The sequence below is a fragment of the Mobula birostris genome, chromosome 13 (genome assembly GCF_030028105.1).
Source record: "Mobula birostris isolate sMobBir1 chromosome 13, sMobBir1.hap1, whole genome shotgun sequence".
NCBI lineage: Eukaryota > Metazoa > Chordata > Chondrichthyes > Myliobatiformes > Myliobatidae > Mobula > Mobula birostris.
The window spans coordinates 40,137,733-40,156,500 of record NC_092382.1 but is presented as its reverse complement, the minus strand read 5'-3'; the positions used below and the strand labels follow the sequence as shown (position 1 = coordinate 40,156,500).

The 18,768-nt window shown below is 46.5% G+C and overlaps 1 long non-coding RNA gene across 1 annotated transcript; it reads left to right on the top strand.

Moving 5' to 3' along the window:
* The first annotated feature begins 4,455 nt into the window (after positions 1–4,455).
* Positions 4,456–14,325, top strand: LOC140206742 (uncharacterized). The gene is made up of 3 exons (XR_011888375.1): positions 4,456–4,583; positions 10,220–10,386; positions 14,070–14,325. It is a non-coding gene; the product is annotated as an uncharacterized lncRNA (long non-coding RNA).
* The last annotated feature ends 4,443 nt before the right edge of the window (positions 14,326–18,768 follow it).

Here is an 18,768-nt window from a genome sequence, read left to right as displayed (position 1 = left end):
CCTGCTGGACATGCTCGGCACCTTGGAGATTGGACGGAAGAGTAAGTGGAGTCAGCACATCGCCCATTTGGTTCATTGTTACAATTGTACTCGCAATGATGCTACGGGGTACTCGCCCTACTATCTGATGTTCGGACGGGAAGCGAGGTTGCCCATTGATCTGTGTTTTGGGACTGAAGCGGGGGAAATACCTTCGAAGCCATGTCTGAAGTACGTGTCCGATATGAGGAGAGAGTTGAAAAGGGCGTACGAGTTGGCTGAGGCGGCAGCCACCAAGCAGAACCAGCGGAATAAAAGGAGGTATGATCAGAAGGTAAAGTTCGTCCAGCTATTGCCGGGAGACCGAGTCCTCATCCGGAATTTAGGACTACAGGGTAAGCACAAGTTGGCGGACCGTTGGGCAGCCACCCCATATGTGGTGGAGAGTCAGATGCCGAATCTCCCGGTTTACCGGGTGAGACCTGAGGGCGGGCAGGGGCCTGTCAAGGTACTCCATCGGAACCACCTGTTGCCTCTGGGTCAAGAGGTGAAGATGGACCTAGAGTCCGAATGGGAGTTTACTCCTAGTACGAGGACTCTGCGAGGGCGCGGGGCGCGGGAAGAGGCCGCTGCGAAGAAAACGGGGCCGGTCCCCACCTCGAGAAGGGATACGTCATCGGAAGATGATGATTCGGACGTGTGGTACCTGCTTCCGTTCGCTGATTCCCCGGTGCCAGGAGAAGAGACTCTTGGCCCTTCCATCACTGAGTCAGGGGGACCGAGGGAGGGTGTTGCAGAGCCGCCTGTATTACAGCCGGCATTGGGGGAGGAGAGGGTGGAGGCAGAACCCGAGCCAGAGGGCTCACCGGGGCAGAGGGATCCCGGTGAAGGGGAAGGTCCGACAGATCGGCTCGAGGGGTCACCTGGGGTGTCTGAACAGGGAGAGTCCACAGAGGAAGTCCTGAGGCCTCAGAGGAGTAGGCATCCCCCGGAAAGACTCACTTATATAGCGCCGGGAGAGCAGGGTGTAATCTCTACTGCCCTGCAAAGTTATGTCACTGCTTTATGCACCTGGGTTGGGTTTTGTGTTTTACAAGGAGTACTAGTGAATTCTGTTAACGTCATGAGGGCATGACTTTTTTTAGGTGGGGGGAGAGTGTACGGGGTCTTTCTTTTGTTACATTTAAAATGGCGATTTTTGTTATGTTAATCTGTGGAATGCGGCTTTGTTGTGTTTTAACGCTTCAGAGAGTTTGCGCTAGCAGTTTATTGTGGTTTAGAGGGTGATAAGAGGGTGCTATTAGCCAATGGGTGGTTATGTATCGTTTTGTTTTCGGATGCTATGCTGTATGATATGACTGTGGACTGAGTTTTGGCGGGGAGTCGGGAGGAGAGACGAGGAGGACGGCGGACGTGCGGAGAGGCTCCGGTCGATCACTTCGGGTGGTCCCGAGCCGTGGGTCGACGGAATTCGGGTGGTCGTCTGACGTCGAACTTGAGCTCCAACGGTAGCGCGCGAAGAACTTGGACTTTGAATAAGTGTTGGCGCCTTTTTTTTTTCATTACTTTCCTCTCTGTATCACATGTATATTAATGCCCTAGAATTAGTAATATCTATAAAGTGTATGTGTTAAAATTTACTGGGTGTGCTGGCTGATGATTGATGTTTGTGATTGATTCGGGCGACGATTGACCCTGAGGGGACTGCTGAAGCAGGTGCTGGGCGGGATTTCCCCTAGACATACACGAGCCAAAATAACGGAACGTTACATATGTTAATTCATAGTTGTTAAAATCTATTGTTATGAATTTGGTTCTACTGCTGCCGCAGAGACAACGAATTTCATGGCATTTGCTGGTGCTATTAAACCTGATTCTGATATTGATATGGGAGACCCACCACCGGTCACCTGATCCCAGTTACCGCAGATCGTAATGCGAGATTGAAGCCTTTTCTATTTATTTGCATTCTTCAGAAATAACAACAGTTCAGTGAAGTTTCCTTCTGAGGTTCCAAAGCAGAAGCTCAGCCTGTCTAATATTTTCACACAATTAAAATGGGGGATCTGTTTATTATCATCACGTACTGAGCTACAGTGAAAATCTTGCCTGACGTACCATCCACACACAGTTCTACACGTTACAACAGTACATTGAGCTGATATACGACAGAGCAATAACTGTAACAAAGCATTATGGCTGCAGAGTAAGTGCAGTGCAGATAGACATATGGTGCAGGGTCACGTCGAGTTACATTGTGAGGTCGAGTCCATTTTATCGGACTGGAGACCATTCATTTGGCTTACAACCGCAGACAGGAAGCCGTCCTTAAGCCTGTTGGTTCGCGCTTTAAGGCTTTTGTATCTCTTCCCCGATGGGGGAGCGGGTTTGCAGCAAGAATGTCCGGGTTGTGAGGATCTTTGAGTACACGGCCTGCTTTTCCGACGCAGGGGAAATATAGGAAGAGTCCATGGAGGGGAGGCTTGTTTCTCTGATGTTCTCTGCTCCCCAAGGTTCTCTGCAGTTCCTTGCAGTCATGGGCAGAGCAGTAGCCATACGAAAGCGTGAAGTATCGACAAGAAGCTCAGAGACCTCGGCCCTCACCCTGCCTTGTGTAGCTGGATCCTGGACTTCCTGTCAGATCGCCGGCAGGTGGTAAGAGTGGGCTCCCTCACCTCTGTCTCTCTGACCCTCAGCACTCATACCCCACAGGGTTGTCTCCTTGGCCCCCTCCTTCACTCTCTGTATTCACATGACTTGTGTCCCCACCCACAGCGCCAATTTGCTAATTAAATTCCCTGACGACACTACACTGATTGCTCTCATCTCAAATAATAACGAGGCAGCCTGCAGAGAAGAAGTCATCACCCCGAGACAGTGGTGTCAAGAAAACAACCTCTCCCTCATGGTGACAAAAACAAAGGAGCTGGTTGTGGACTACAGGAGGGATGAAGACAGGGACCAAATTCAACATTTCCAAGTCTGTTATTGACACAAAATGCACACTTTAATATTGATCAGGACACAACATATTTATAGATTGTTCCTGGCAGAGAATCGTATAATTTGTGTTCCGTGTGTTATCTGAATGTACTTGCCTGTGATGCTGCCACAAGTCAGTGTTTCTCTGTACCTGCACCTTCCCGTACTTGTGCACTTGGCAATAAATTCAACAGGACCTGAGAAACCTCAGTGAGATTTGATTAGTGATGATCATCTTGGCAGCTCGGTAGGTCGAATGTAGAGAGACAGTGCACTGTGAAATGTAAAGAGACAGTATACTGTTAAATGCAAGACCCTGAACAGTGTCGATGAGCAGAGGGATATTGGATCCAAGTTCACAGCTCCCTGAAAGAGACTGCACAGATTGATCGGGTGGTTAAGACAGCTATAACGAGAGGTTACACAAACTTGTGTTGTTCTCTCCAGAGCGGCGCAGGCTGGGGTGAGACTGGATGGACGTTTATAAGATTACGAGAGGAATAGATAGAGCGGGCAGACGATGTATTTTTTCCTGGGGGTCGAAATGTCTAATACACAATGAGAGGAGATGTGAGCGGCAAGTGTTACGAGATCACAGGTTTCATTTTGCTGTGGGTGTTACTTTAAGAGAGCCTGCAGGAGGCGGGAGTATGACGTCACTACACTGACTGCTGGAGCTCTCAGTCTCAGAGAGAGAGAGAGAGAGAGAGAGAGACAGAGACAGACAGTCAGTTGGAGGACCAGCGGACTGCAAGCTGCAGTTTGCTAAAGTAATGGGTAAAAGTTTGATACTTTTCCTGTGCCAAAATGGACTGGGTGAAGGAGCAGCACGCAGTGCATATTGAATGTGTGACTGTCACTGTTTTGATCCAGAAGTGGACTGTTGGAGTTTTCCTGTGGCGACCACTTTCGTTAACACTTGGATGGATTCGGGTGTTGTGTAGCAACCACTTGTTCTAAAGAATATTCCTGTGACTGTCATCTTGTACAATCTCTTCGTGGATTTTGGAATATGACTCGGTGACTGAAAATCTCCTGCGACTGTTACTTCGTTCTCCCAGCATGGAACCAGTGAAATTCTTCGTGATTACTTCCTCGTTGTATTTTAATGTGGATTTACAAATTTCCCCATTCCGTGGATAACTGAAACTTGCCACCTTGAAACTTTAAGTACTTGTTCCTAAACTTGACAGTGTGGGAGGCACAAACGCATAACACTGTTAACTTCTGTTTCAGTGAGAAGTTAGTTTAATTTTCTATATACTAATAAAGGCAGTAGTTGACATTAAAACTGAGTTTGTGGTCTATTACTGATGGTACATAACACAAGTTTGTTTCTTTCCACAGAGTGGCGGGTAGCTGGAGTCTCCGCCCCCACGGGTCACGTGATCCCGTTCGCCCCTCCCGTTTAACCGCAGACAGGCAGCAGCTGCGCGTCTGTTCCCGAGGCCCCGCCCTCCGGATGACGCAACAATCACTCCGCGCCTGCTCACAGTCTCCAGATGGACGGTGTTCGCCTTTCCGCTCAGTGCTGAAGTGAGTCGTCTGCGGAATCGGCAAAGGATTCTCACCGCCTGGATCGAGATCACTGTCTGCGGGCGGAAGATATCACTTTCCCATCAGTGAGTATTGAGACCGATCCCGAGCGGGGAGATCTGATGTTGGCCGTGAGGCCAGAACTCATTTATTTTCCAATTATCTGGGCTCATCAGAAATGTGTCGACTTCACTTAATCTGCATTGAACGATCCAAACCAGGAGACCAGGCTGTCTATTTCCGCAGAATTGAAATGGAACTCCCGCCAACTGCTCACGTGAGGCTTTTTAACCGCAGATCTGCCCCGCCCTCCGCTTTGTGACGCAAGATCACTTGGCGTCTTAATCCCCGGATGGATGGTGATGTTTCCTCCTTGTTTTGTTGGGGAGATCTGATGTTGGCCCCTGAGTCCCGTTGACTTCCCCCAAGTCGCCTCTCTTCCTGAGGCTCCTCACATTTGTCCTTTGAGCTTTATGGCTGTTGTGTCTTCTCCCGGACTGGGGAGGGTGAGGAAGGAGAATGACCCAGGTTATGGGGATCTTTGATTTCACTGTCTGCTTTACAGAAGGATTGGGAAGTCTAGGGGGGAGAATGGTTTCTGTGATGTGCTGATCAGTATCCCAAGGTCCCCGCAGTCCCTCACAGTCATAGGCAGAGTAGTTACCATGCAAAGACGTGAAGTGTCCGGATTGGAAATTTTCTATGGTGTATTGATAAAAAAATGGTGAGGATCAAAGGATATATGGCAAAGTTCTTGTTCTTTGTTCTAACTTTGTCATTTTATACGGTAGTATGTACTATTGTAATTCCACCAAGATGCAACACAGAGCGTCATAGGAAGTCATTCCTGCCTGTGGCCATCAAACTTTACAACTCCTCCCTTGGAGGGTCAGACACCCCGAGCCAATAGGCTGGTCCTGGACTTATTTCATAATTTACTGGCATAATTTACATATTACTATTTAACTTTTTATGGTTCTATTACTATTTATTATTTATGCTGCAACTGTAGCGAAAACCAATTTCTCCCGGGATCAATAAAGTATGACTGTGACTATGCTACTATTAATTCAGTATCTGTGTATTGCTGGAGGACCATCAGAGATTGTCCTTGAACCCTTCTCCCACCTGGTTCCATCTGCTCATCCCCTGCCCATCTTGTTCAACCTCTGTCCAGTCTCCTAATCCCCAACCCCCCCCCACCCCCCACCCCCCCAGCTTCAGTGATGTACATAAACCATCTAGATCAACCTTGGTCCACCCTGTATCTCACCACCTCAATATTATATATCAGCAATCTTTCTTCTAACTCTTGTTTTTATTGTGAAGTGTTCATTTACAACTTTGGCCTCGCTGTGTTATTTCCAGAATCAGTTTTTATTAGCTAGAATGCCAGAGGGTCATCAGGTACCAGTTCTGTTGTGCATTGGTGTGGAGGTGCTAGTTATTGAATTGTGACTGGCTGACACACTGCAGTATTTTACTGGCAGCAAAGAGTACTGGGAGAGTTGGTGCTTGGGCTATAATTCTGTGATCTACACTCCAGGCATATGGAACTGTTAGTGTTCTGGATTTGACATTGGTTAGTGCTTCTACTGATGGGGCTGGATGGTCATCCTTCTGCAGTGAAGCAGAAACTTCGAGCAGCTGGACATTGGTTGTGGGGAAATCCCGGATTGCACCACCCAGTGTGAAACGTGGGGATGATGTGTGAGACTCTCAGTGTTGGTGAGTGGCAGATTCAGCTGTGTGACTCTGAGTTTGGGTCCTGGGATATCACACTTTTTGATCCAGGTAAAATGGACCCAGAGATCAAGCTGCTTGGGTTTATGAGGTTTTGAGTGAGTATTTCTGGTCTGGGATCAGATGTTTGTTTCTGGAGTTCCTTTGGAAGCAATGATTGCTAATCTGAGGAGAGGATGAGTTCCCATTCCATCCTCACAGGGAGAGGCTATGAGTAAATGGGCTGGTCCGTGTTTACAACAGTGGAAATAGACCCGTGAGTCTGGTGTTCAAACTGTGTTTGGAAATATCCCCCCTCACTGTCACCTGTCTGTCACTTGGTGGAAATCTGAGAGAATCTCGAGTTGCTGGAGATCTGCACTAAAAACAGAAAATGTTTGACGTCATTCTGACAAAATATTATTAACCTGAATTGTAATGTTTGTTCCTCTCCCCGCAACTGTTCCTTACCTGCTGAGCGTTTCTGGTAATTCCAGTTTCTTTTTGTTACATTCACCCTGGACTGGTTTATATTTCCTGAAATGGACCTGTTTTAATCTGGGAATGGAAATGGCTTGTTCTGTGACAGTAGAACAGTAAAGAAAGCACAACTTTTCCCTGTAAATTATACAGGTACCAGTCTGTCTGTTATTCCTGGAAATGTGTTTTGTGCAGTTGTTGCTAATGAGGTTTACAAGAATAATCTAAGGAATGATCAGTTTTATGTATGAGGAGCATTTTATGGTTCAGAACCTGTGCTCAATGGAGTTCAGAGGGACAGTGGGGGTGGTGGAGAGATGTATGGTTAAGTAAACCTACCGAATGCTGAAAAGCCTGGATACAATGGATATGGAGAGGATGTCCCCATTAGATAGAGAGTCTGATCTGACAGCACAGTCTCAGAATAGATATGCTTCCCTTTAAAACTGAGATGAGGAAAATATTTTGACCTAAAGTCGTCTGATCTGTGGAAGTTGTTGCCGCAGAGGTCAGTTGAGGCTGCCATTTGGGTATATTTATGACAAAGATTAATATATTCATGATTGCTAAGTAGCTTTAGGGTTACAGGAGGAAGGCAGGAATATGGTGTTGGAATAAAAATCAGTCATGGTTGAGTGGTGGAGCAGACTTAATGGATCGAATCACCTAATTCTGTTCCTACATCTCATGTCTTACCATGACTGAACGATGACTCCTTCCTATCCCTTATCAGGTTTTATGACGTGTCAGCGATATTTACAGATTTGTTCACTGACAGCATTACATTTGTCTTCAATGCTTAAATTTCGGTGAGTTTTATTTTTAGGAACATTGAACAGAATTGTTTTGTTCTCCTTTGCATTGTTAACGTGCTTCATTATTTTTCATGTTAAAGTTAGACCTGTGGTGAGAGGTTTATTGAAGGAAAAGCCCATAACTGTAAGCGAACCACAGCTGAAGATGAAGGAACAGCAACAAGTGAACCTGCCAAAGGACTGAGAGCGTCAGCTGGAGAGAACACAATGTTGCCTTGGGCTTGAGAGGGTATTGCAGGAGGGATGGGAGAGTCTGTCCTTCTTTCACGGTGATCCGGACAGTGGGGCAGTGGTACGGCCGACTTCATGGCTTCAAATTGCCCAGAGATGGGGAACAACATCTTGGGTTCGGTCAATATTAAAAGAATGTCTTACCAGATGTCCCGTCTTCACCTCAGACTCCTTCCAGTATTGGAGTTGGCCCACCAGCAAGTCTTGCCAGTCTCCCTCTGTGTTGGAGGCTTGTTTCATCAAGGTGTAGGCAAGGAACCCTAGGCTCTTTGGCTTGAATCCAGGGCAAACCCTAACGGTGGTATGGGGAACCACCAGTCCTGTCTGTCGCCAAAGGAAATCTGGAACTTTGGCCAGAAGTGCACTGCCCTCTCTTCCTTTAACCTCTCCAATCACCGTGACTGGGAACTTCTGTCCCTCGAGGAGTGTATAATATTGGCTTTCCTCAGCTGAGCACCCCGTAGGCTCATAGCACAGAGTCACACGAGAGTCAACCACTGGCAGAAGGGGTTCAAACGCAGTGGAGTCCAGGTTAAGTGCCCACCACTGGGGGGGTCGGTAACTGGGGAAACTGCCGGTTGTTCACTGGTCCCAGGGTCGTACCCTTGTCTGAGCATAGAATCTCGACTCCCAAGGTACTTAGCAAGTCTCCCCCTGCGAGATTACACCCCAGTCTGGTGGTGGCTGTAAATGAAACATCACACTGGTTCCCCTGGAATTCCACCTGCACGTGAGTACATGCGTTGCATGCTTTGGTTCCCATTTCTGATCCCCAGATGTAGCCTGCTTGTGTCGTTCTTCCCGCTGAACATATTCACCTTTGATATTACTTCCCTTCGGGGTTCGTCGGGATTCAAAAGCCGGGTCCCAGTAATATGTCAAAGCTCGTCGCATTCGATTTTGTTCATAGTCAGGCCAATCCATATTACTTGTTTTAATCATGTTGGCTAACTTAGTTGGTAAGCATTGGAGCAGTAAGGCATTAAACTGGGGGGGACAAATTCCCATCATTAAAGGCTTGGTCTCCTGCGAAAGTGCCACAGCAGCCCACAATTTGCTCCCAATACTCTGGTCCCGATTCTCCAGGCTTAGGTTTGCATTCAAGTACTTTAATGATGTTTACAGGTTGCTGGAGAGTCCTTCCAAGGCTTGAATAATCTGGTCTGTCTGTTCATTCCCATTATGATGTTCCGTCTGTAACTCCTGATAGGTGTGGTATCTCAATTCGGCCTTCCATTTCCACCCCTCATCAGCTGAGAGAATCATGCAGCAGAGACTGAATAAATCTTGCAGGGTTGCATTAAACATTTGTTTAGTACTGCGGACATACTGAGCAAACTGTGCTGGTTTTTCTTTTCTATCTGGGGCCTGATTCATGATCATTATCATTTCCTGAGGCTTCAAGGGTGAATCACTGAGGGCTGTCCCTCCTCCTGCTCGTGGATTGGGCAGCATTCGGGTGGGCAATGGTCTTTGTGGAGCCATTAACTCTGGGGTTTTATTGGATTCTTCCCTCCTTGTCTCGGAATAATCCTCGGTATTCTCTTTCTGGATCTCAGGGTATAGAGTGCCTCCCCTTCCCTGCCGCCACTGTTTTACCTGAGCGGCCACCGTACCTGAGTACTGGGAGGATTGGGGTACGGGAGCACTGGGAACACTTAGCCCCTGGTAAGCTGGTGGGGGGGGGGGTCGGTTACGGTGGGAGCCCACTCCTCATCACGGTTATCGTCCTCAAACAGGTTCGGTATGCCAGACATGGGTTCGGGATCCCTTGTTTCCTTATCAGTTCGAACTTTAGACTTGCGTTCCTGCCCTTCTCTCCTATCTACAAGATGTGTATCCAGCTACAGCTTGTAACCCTGCACTTGAAGGAACTGGAACTTGAAATGGATGAATTCTGGATCATCCAGAAGATGATTGATGTTTGTGATTGATTCGAGCGGTGACTGTTCCTGAGGGGAGTGTTGAAGCAGGTGCTGGGCGGGATTTCCCCTAGACATACACGAGCCAATATAACGGAACGTTACACTGAGATGAGAAAAAAATTTTGGCCAAAATATCTCTGATCTGTGGAAGTTGTTGCCACAGAGGTTGGTTCAGGCTGCTATTTGGGTATATTTATGACAGAGATTAATATATTCATGATTACTAAGTACCTTCAGGGTTACAGGAGGAAGGCAGGAGTATGGTGTTGGAATAAAACTCAGCCATGGTTGAATGGTGGAGCAGACCAGAGGGGTCAAATCACCTAATTCTGTTCCTGTGTCTTATGTCTCACCATGACTGAATGATGGCTCCTTCTTATCCCATATTGTTTTGTGACGTGTGAGGGACAATAAAAGATTGTTCACTGAGATCATTATATTTGACTTCAGCGTTTAAATTTCAGTGAGTTTTGTTCTTAGTAATATTAAGCAGAAATGTTTGGTTCTCCATTTTATTGTTAATGTGCTTCATTATCTTTCATGTTAAAGTTAGACCTGCGGTGAGAGATTTATTGGAAGAAGAACCCCAACTGGAAGCAAACCACAACTCACACGAGGGAACAGCAACAAGTGAACCAGCCCGAGGATTGAGAGCATTAACTGAAGAGAACCCATCTGACTTTGAGAATCCAGTGTTTCAGTCAGGAGAAAGTTTGGTGAGTCTCATTTACTCAAACACTGGTCCTTTAGACTTTGCATACCTGTACAAAGGAAGGTAGGAAATAGTTGGAGTGAGACTGAATGTGCCCAGAAGAACCAGTTATGCCTCTGTCAGACCCAGTTGCAATCACTCCAGGTCTGGTAATGTGCTACCAGCAGCCCAGCCCTTTAAAACCACTTCCATTCTGTGGAAGTCGAATCCGGATAAAGTCACTCAGAGACCGTATAAGTACAGATTCGTTTTTCCAAGCACCTGGGGCTTACTCCGTTATTTGCTCAAACAGGAACAGTATATGACTGTTCCCACCCAATCCACTAACTGACTAACAATTCCACTTACACCACAGGTATATCCGTCCAGATACCCCCCACACAAGACAGGCTGGAGCCAAAGTTATTTACTACATGACAGCCCCTAAAGACAAATTACAAAGTCATCATAATGGCTTTCACACACAGAACAGACTGAAGCTGTCCTATCTCTACACCTGAGTACACAAGGAGATAAGCATCCCGAAACCCCAGCTAGTGACCCTGAAGAAGAAATATGGCTCAGCATGGCTCAGCACATCTGTTGGTCATCAGCAGTTTCTTTCAGAAAAACAGGCTGCTATTGTTTAACAAAGTGTTAACCCTTTTACATACTTTATCATTCCCTCCTTTTCATCATTACATGATCAACAAAGTAGTAATCTTTTACAGAGAAAGCAAACGAGTACAGCATTGACTTATCAGTGGGTAAAAACAGCAGACATCAGTAATTATAACAATGATATGTACAACTATTAGGCCATAATGCAATATCATGCCCCACGTATTACCGAACAGGCCTTCGAAGACCACCATTTCGACCCTTCGGTGAACCCGTGTAAATCCTGCCCTACTTTCTTGATGCTGTCAATCTCCTTGACAGTGTGCTCGGAGAGGGATGTAATGTTAGTAGAGTCATCAGGGATATAGGTGCAGCATTCTGTGTCAATAATAGCACAGGTTCCCCCTTTTCTCAGCCAGAATAAAATCTAAAGCCTTACGATTCTGTGGGACTGTTTGCCGGATTGCAATCATTTCAGTGGTTATTTCTGTTACTTGGGCCTGTGTTTGTGTCAGGGCCCCTGCAGTATTGTGGCCAGCTCCTCAAGTGCTGTAGCCAAATTGATTCTCTCTCGTGAATTCCTGGCTACTCCATAGGAGAGAAAAGTGATCATCCAAAATCGCTCAGTCTCAGTTATTCCTCTCCGCTGCTGGGCACCTGCAAGTATGGCCAGGATGCATGTTTCCCAGTACAGGAATTTTGCTGGTAGACTTTCTGGGAGCAATGGTACACAAAGTCTTGGTCCCCAGGGTGTCCTCATGGGCCGTCCATAAATGATTTCAGCTGGTGACAACACTGTTTTCCCCTGTGGGGTAACCCTCATGTGGAATAGGGGTGACGGTGGGACCTTCAACCAAGTGAGTCCAGTCTCTGCTGTTAGTTCAGCCAATTTACTCTCCAGAGTGCCATTGGCTGTTTCCACTATGCCAGCAGCCCGTGGGTGGTGTACACAGTGGAATTGTTGCTTCATAGCTAGTTCATTACATAGCCCTTCATTTACTTTCGCCACAAAGTGTGGGCCATTGGCAGAGCTCAGCATACCTGAGAGTTATTCCCTGTAATAATACCTTCACAACAGTCACAGTAGTATTATTGGTAGTTGGAATAGCTTCAATCCACCTACTAAACACATCTATAATAACTAAGCAATATCTATAGCAATGTAGTGCAGGCAATTCAATAAAATCAACTTGTAGACATGAATAATGTTCACCTGTCAAGGGAGTAGTACCCAGTGTGCAGGGTACAGGTTACCAACCATTCCCTCCTTTCCCAGGTGTGTACAATTATGTATTTAATTGACCAATATTGATAAAAACTCTGCAGGAAAATAAATCTGCCCCACTGGGGTGATCCAAAAACCTAGGTCAGGGTCTTTCTGGCACCCATCTGGGAACACAGTTTGCGCTCCTCCTCAGAGGCGTCCCCCTGAAAAGTACGTACCTCCCACATGTCTGGCAAACTCGTTCTGCTTAAGTCACAGAACGTTGCTTGACGGGAACCCGAGGGCACCACAACTACCGAGGATTGTGCCGCACTTTTCACTGTCTCATCCACTAAAGCATTGCCTTTAGTGACCTGGTCGGACATGCGTGTGTGGGCCGCACATTTAACAATAGCCAAAACTCAAGGTAGCTGTAGAACTGTGAGTAAAATTGTTTACAAAGGTGGCATTACTAATGGGGTGGCCAGAGGAATTCTGGAATCCCCATGTTCCCAGAGAGCCCCGTAGTCATGTACAACTCCAAATGCGTAACAGGAGTCTCTGTAAACGTTCGCACTTTTGTCTGTTGCTAGGATACAGGCACGAGTCAGAGCAAACAGCTCAGCCTTCTGGGCGGAGACAGCTGCTTCAAAAGAGGCCTGCTCAACTATTTCAGTGTCTGTCACTATCGCATAGCCAGAATATCATTTTCCTGCTGGATTGACAAAAGAGCTTCCATCCTCATAAGACGTTGCCTCGGGCTTGAGGGGGTATTGCGGAATGGATGGGAAAGTCTGTCCTTCCTTCACGGTGATCCGGACAGGGGAGCAGTTGGTGCTGTCAACTTAATGGCCTGAAATTGCCCAGAGATGAGTCTTGAGTTCAGTCAATATTAAAAGAGTGTCTTCAGATGTCCCGTCTTCACCTCCGACTCCTTCCAGTATCGGAGTTGGCCCGTGGCCAAGTCTTGCCAGTCTCCCTCGCTGCTGGAGGTTTGTTTCATCAAGGTGATGGCAAGGAACCTTAGGTTCTTTGGCTTGAACCCAGGGCAAACCCTAATGGTGGTATGGGGAACCACCAGACCTGTCTGTGGCCAAAGGAAATCCGGAACTTCGGCAAGTAATGCACTGCCCTCTCTTGCTTTGACCTCTCCAATCACCGTGACTGGGAACGTCTGTCCCTCGAGGGGTGCATAATATTGGCTTTCCTCAGTTGAGTACGCCATAGCGTCATAGCACAGAGTCACAGCGGGTGGACCGCTGGCATTGGGGTTTCAAATGGAGTGGAGTCCTGATTAAGTAACCACCATTGGGGGGGTCAGTAACTGGGGAAGCTGTCAGTTGTTCACTGGTCCCAGGGTTCCAGTAATATGTCAAAGCTCGTCGCATTCAATTTCAATCATAGTCAGGCCAATCCATATTATTTGTTTTAATTATGTGGGCGAACCAAACATTCATCTCAGCAGTAATTTCTTACATGGCATTAAAACTGTGATACTTTAAGTTAATAATACATAAAAGAAAATCCCAGCTGCAATCAAGAAAGCCTATTTGCGTGAGTGTGTTTCAGTTACTGTGGGAGCAGGAACCCATGCAGCTCAGTGGGAACAGGGAATAATACCAATGGAGAGAGTCAGACTGAGCCAGGTCACAGATTGGAGATGGTAGAAATGCCCATTCTTATTGAGACAGGAAGAGCATCAGAGAATTAGATGGTCATTCCAGATACCAGCACTGTGCCCAGATAGAAGATGATTTCTCTCTCCAACTTGGGTTGAACCTCACTTTAACAGTGAGATGTCAGATCACACCTTGGCAAATCAAATGATCTCATCTGAAATGTTGTCCTGCACACACTGATGGATTTTGTAAATCTTTTTACAGGTTAAAAATGAGAAGGAATTTGTCTCCAGGAATCTCAAGCATGGCACGCCAGTGTTGCTGTCTCTGTCTAGATATTTAAGAAGTGGAGCAAGGGATTCAATCAACCATCCTTCCTGCTCAGACTGTGGGGAGGGATTCACTTGGTTATCTGATCGAATGGCACACCCGTCATCTTACATAGGGGAGAGGCCATTCATCTGCTCAGACAGTGGGAATGGATTCACTCAGTCATTTCAATTGAAGGTGTATCAGCAAGTTCACACTGGGACAAGGCCATTCATCTGTTCTGGTTGTGAGAAAGGATTCAGTCAGTCTTCCCGCCTGTGGACACACCAGTCAGTTCACACTGGGCAAAGGCTGGTCATCTGCTAAATTTGTGGGGAAGGATTCACTCAGTCATCTGACCTAATGGCTCACGAGCGAGTTCACACCGGGGAGCTGCCGTTCAGCTGCTCAGACTGTGGGAAGGGATTCACTTGCTCATCTAAACTGAAGGTACATCAGCAAGTTCACACTGGAGAGAGGCCATTCACCTGCTCAGTCTGTGAGAAGAGATTCAGTCACTCTTCCACCCTACAGAGACACCATCGACTTCACACCGGGGAGAAGCTATTCACCTGCTCAGTCTGTGGGAAAAGATTCACTGATTCATCCACCCTACAGGGTCACCAGCGAGTTCACACTGGAGAGAGGCCGTTCACCTGCTCAGAATGTGGGAAGAGATTCACACTGTCATCCACCTTACAGAATCATCAGCGAGTTCACACTGGGGAGAAGCCATTCACCTGCTTAGAATGTAGGAAGGGATTCACTCAGTCATCCAACCTACAGAGACACCAGCGAGTTCACACTGGGGAGAAGCCATTCACCTGCTCAGTCTGTTGGAAGAGATTCACTCACTCATCCACCCTACAGAGTCATCAGCGAGTTCACACTGGAGAGAGGCCGTTCACCTGCTCAGAATGTGGGAAGGGATTCACTCAGTCATCCCACCTACTGAGACACCAGCGAGTTCACACTGGAGAGAAGCTGTTCACCTGCTCAGAATGTGGGAAGGGATACACTCAGTCATCTGAATTATTGGCACACCAGTCAGTTCACAGTGGGGAGTGGCCATTCACCTGCTCAGAATGTGGGAAAGGATTTACTCAGTCAACCCAGCTATTGGCACACCAGTCAGTTCACACTGGGGAGTGGCCATTCACCTGCTCAGAATGTGGGAAGGGATTCACTCGGTCATCACAACTACTGGCACACCAGTCAGTTCACACCGGGGAGAAGCCATTCACCTGCTCAGTCTGTGAGAAGAGATTCACTCAGTCATCCCACCTGCAGAGTCATCAGCGAGTTCACACTGGGGAGAGGCCGTTCATCTGCTCAGAATGTGGGAAGAGATTCACTTACTCTTACACCCTACAGAGACACCAGCGAGTTCACACTGGGGAGAAGCTGTTCACCTGCTCAGAATGTGGGAAGAGATTCACTCAGTCATCCAACCTACAGAGTCACCAGCGAGTTCACACTGGGGAGAGGCCGTTCACCTGTTCAGTCTGTGAGAATAGATTCACTCACTTATCCAGCCTACAGAGACACCAGCAAGTTCACACTGGGGAGAAACCATTCACCTGCTCAGAATGTGGGAAAGGATTCACTCGGTCATCCCAACTACTGGCACACCAGTCAGTTCACAATGGGGAGTGGCCGTTGTTATGAATCTCTAGGTTTCGTTTGCTGTGGACTGTCATTTAAAGAGAGAGAGAGAGAGAGATTAAGAAGGCGAATCAGTCTGACTTGCCGCTTCTTTACACCGCTCGCAGCTTGTTTAGTTTAAACCGAGGACACGGACACTCAGAGTCAGACGGAGACGAAGGAGGAAAAATGGAAGGATCGAAACCAGGGAACTAGTGGCCAAGGGTCACTGTTTAGAACTTCCCTATCCCACAAGGGTGGGTTAATTATCGATTCAGCGTACATCGAATGTGTGGTTGTCACCTCGTTTGATCCATAGGAGTGGATCTGATTTGAGGTATCCTGTGAAGACCACTTATGTGTTAACCCTTGCCTGGGTGTGGTGTGGTTATTCACTTGAAGATGATACCCCTTGTGACAAGTCACTTTCGGTGATAATTCGTATGTGGATTTGGAATGATGACAGATAAAGTCTACAGTGACTGTTCTCTCGTTTTACCACCATGGGACCTGTGGAATTCGACATAATTGCCTTCTCTGGAAATTCACCCTGGATTACAAATATCTCTCATCACCTATTCCATGGATGAACTGAACTTTCATATTTTACCATCTCAAGACTCTAAGCCTTGTTTCCCCCAAGCTCAATAGTTTGGGAGTTATATTTACCCACACATATATACACACATAACTCTGTTAACTTTTGTTTATCTTGCTTAAGTTACTATATTATGAGTCGATACTAATAAAGATAGTTGTTTTAGCATCAAAGCCAGACTTCAGGTGTAGTCTACTGCTGCTAGTTCATTTCTAAAGCGTTATGGTTTGTAACAAAATTGGGGCCTGCGTCCAGGATATGAACAAATTCGGGGGCATATTGATTGATTAATTATCAATTTCATTGGGGAAATCCCTTTTGATTTATTTGTGGGTGAAAAATCAGCAGCAATGGATGTTGATAGATTTCTGCAAGCGCCAACCTCTGAGGCATTAGAGGATGCCAGAAGGATTGAGCTGTTGAGTACTGCTAAAAGGTTAAAACTTGGAAAGGTGAAATTGACAATGAGGAGGTCACAGAGGCAGAGGATAATAACTGAACATTGTGTATCCAAGGGTGTGTTTAAAGTGGAGGAGTTGGAGGTGTTTCCTGAAAGTAAACTGAGTGAGCTTGAGCTCCCGTACAAGTTAAAAAAAAATAAAGATGGAGGCTGCAGAAAGGCAGAGGCAGTTTGAAGCTAGAGAGGCAGAAAAACAGAAGGAGGAAGCAGAAAGACAGAGGCTGTTTGAGTTGGAAAGATAGAGAGATTGCTGCAAAGGGGTCTAGCATTAGACTCTGGTGATAAGTTTGAGGCCAGTCGGGAAGTTAAATTGGTACTTCCATTTGATGAGGCAGAGGTTGATAAATACTTTCAGCATTTTGCTCAGAGTTTAAAGTGGCCAAAAGAGGGTTGGCCTATTCTCTTACAAAGTGTAATTAAGGGGAAGGCTCAGCAAGCCTATTCTGCTTCGACAGTTGATGAAACAGCTGATTATGACATTGTGAAACAGGCTGTGCTCAAAGCTTATGAGTTGGTCCCAGAAGCATACAGGCAAAAGCTTAGAAATTTGAGGAGATCTCTGAACCAGACTTGTATGGAATTTGCTTATGAGAAGTTTGTGTGTTTTGACCGCTGGCGCACATATAAAATGTAAATGATGACTTTAACAGCTTGAAAGAGTTAGTTTTAGTTGAAGAATTCAAAAGATGCGTCCCTAATGACTTAAAGACATATTTAGATGAAAAGGATGCTGCCACTTTGCAGGAGTCTGCTAGATTAGCAGATCAGTTTGCTTTAACTCATAAGGTTAAATTTTCCCTGAATAACAGCTACCAAAAGAGTAGCAGGAATAACTAGGGTAAACCAGAAATTAATGCTGGGACTATTAACAAGAGTAAGGATGAAGGGAAGAAGTTGAAGGAGAAATATTCTGGTCTTACTTGTTACTATTGTAAGAAAGCTGGTCATATGATGGCTAATTGTTCCATCCTGAAGAAGAAAAAGGAAAAGGAGGCAGTCCCAGATGCCTGTGATCAGTCTGTTGAAGCACCTACAAACCCACATTTTGTTGAGGCTCAGTTAAGGACTGACAGGTCTGACCGAGTGAAGAAGGGATTTGATCATTTTATGTCAGATGGGTTTGTATTAGTAAAGGAAGGGTCAACCCTGATACCAGTGAAAATTCTTCGAGATACTGGGGCTTCTCAGTCACTTATATTAGACAGCATTCTAAAGTTTGGTGATGAGTCTGACATTGGTGAGGTAAGTCTTATTAAAGGGATTGGGGGTGGCATGGTTTCTGTGCCATTGCATAGGGTAACTTTACAGTCAGGGTTGGTTTCGGGACCTGTTAAGTTCAGATTATGCTCGAGTTTACCGGTGGAAGATGTTACTTTGCTGTTAGGGAATGACCGGGCAGATGGTAAAGTTGTTCCTGCGGTGCAGTTGACAACTAAGCCAACCACTGACGACCCACAGATAGACTTTAACATTTATCCTTCCTGCGCAGTAACTCGAAGTATGGCTAAATGTCTGCCAACGCAGACGGTTCTGTGCGGCATGATTCTGATACCCATGACAGCCAAACTCGGGATTCAGGTTATGACGACTTAAAACAGAGATCATCTTCCTCTTTCTCTCCTGCTCCATGGAACCAGACTCAGTGCCAGAGACCGGATCACCGTGGTCGTCCTCTGTCAGGTCATCCCGCTCAACAGCATCCAAAATGAGATAACGATTACTGAGGGGGATGGCCACAGGGGTGCTCTCTACTATCTGAGCTCTTCCCATCACTTCCCTGACAGTCACCCACTTATCTAACTCCTGCAGCCTCAGTGACTAACTCCTTGTAGCTCCTATCTAACTCCTGCTCACGTTCCATTACAAGCTGCAGGTCATCAAGCCGCAGCTCCAGATCCCGAACGCGGTTTCTCAGAAGCTGCACCTTGGTGCACCTGGCACAGATATGGCCA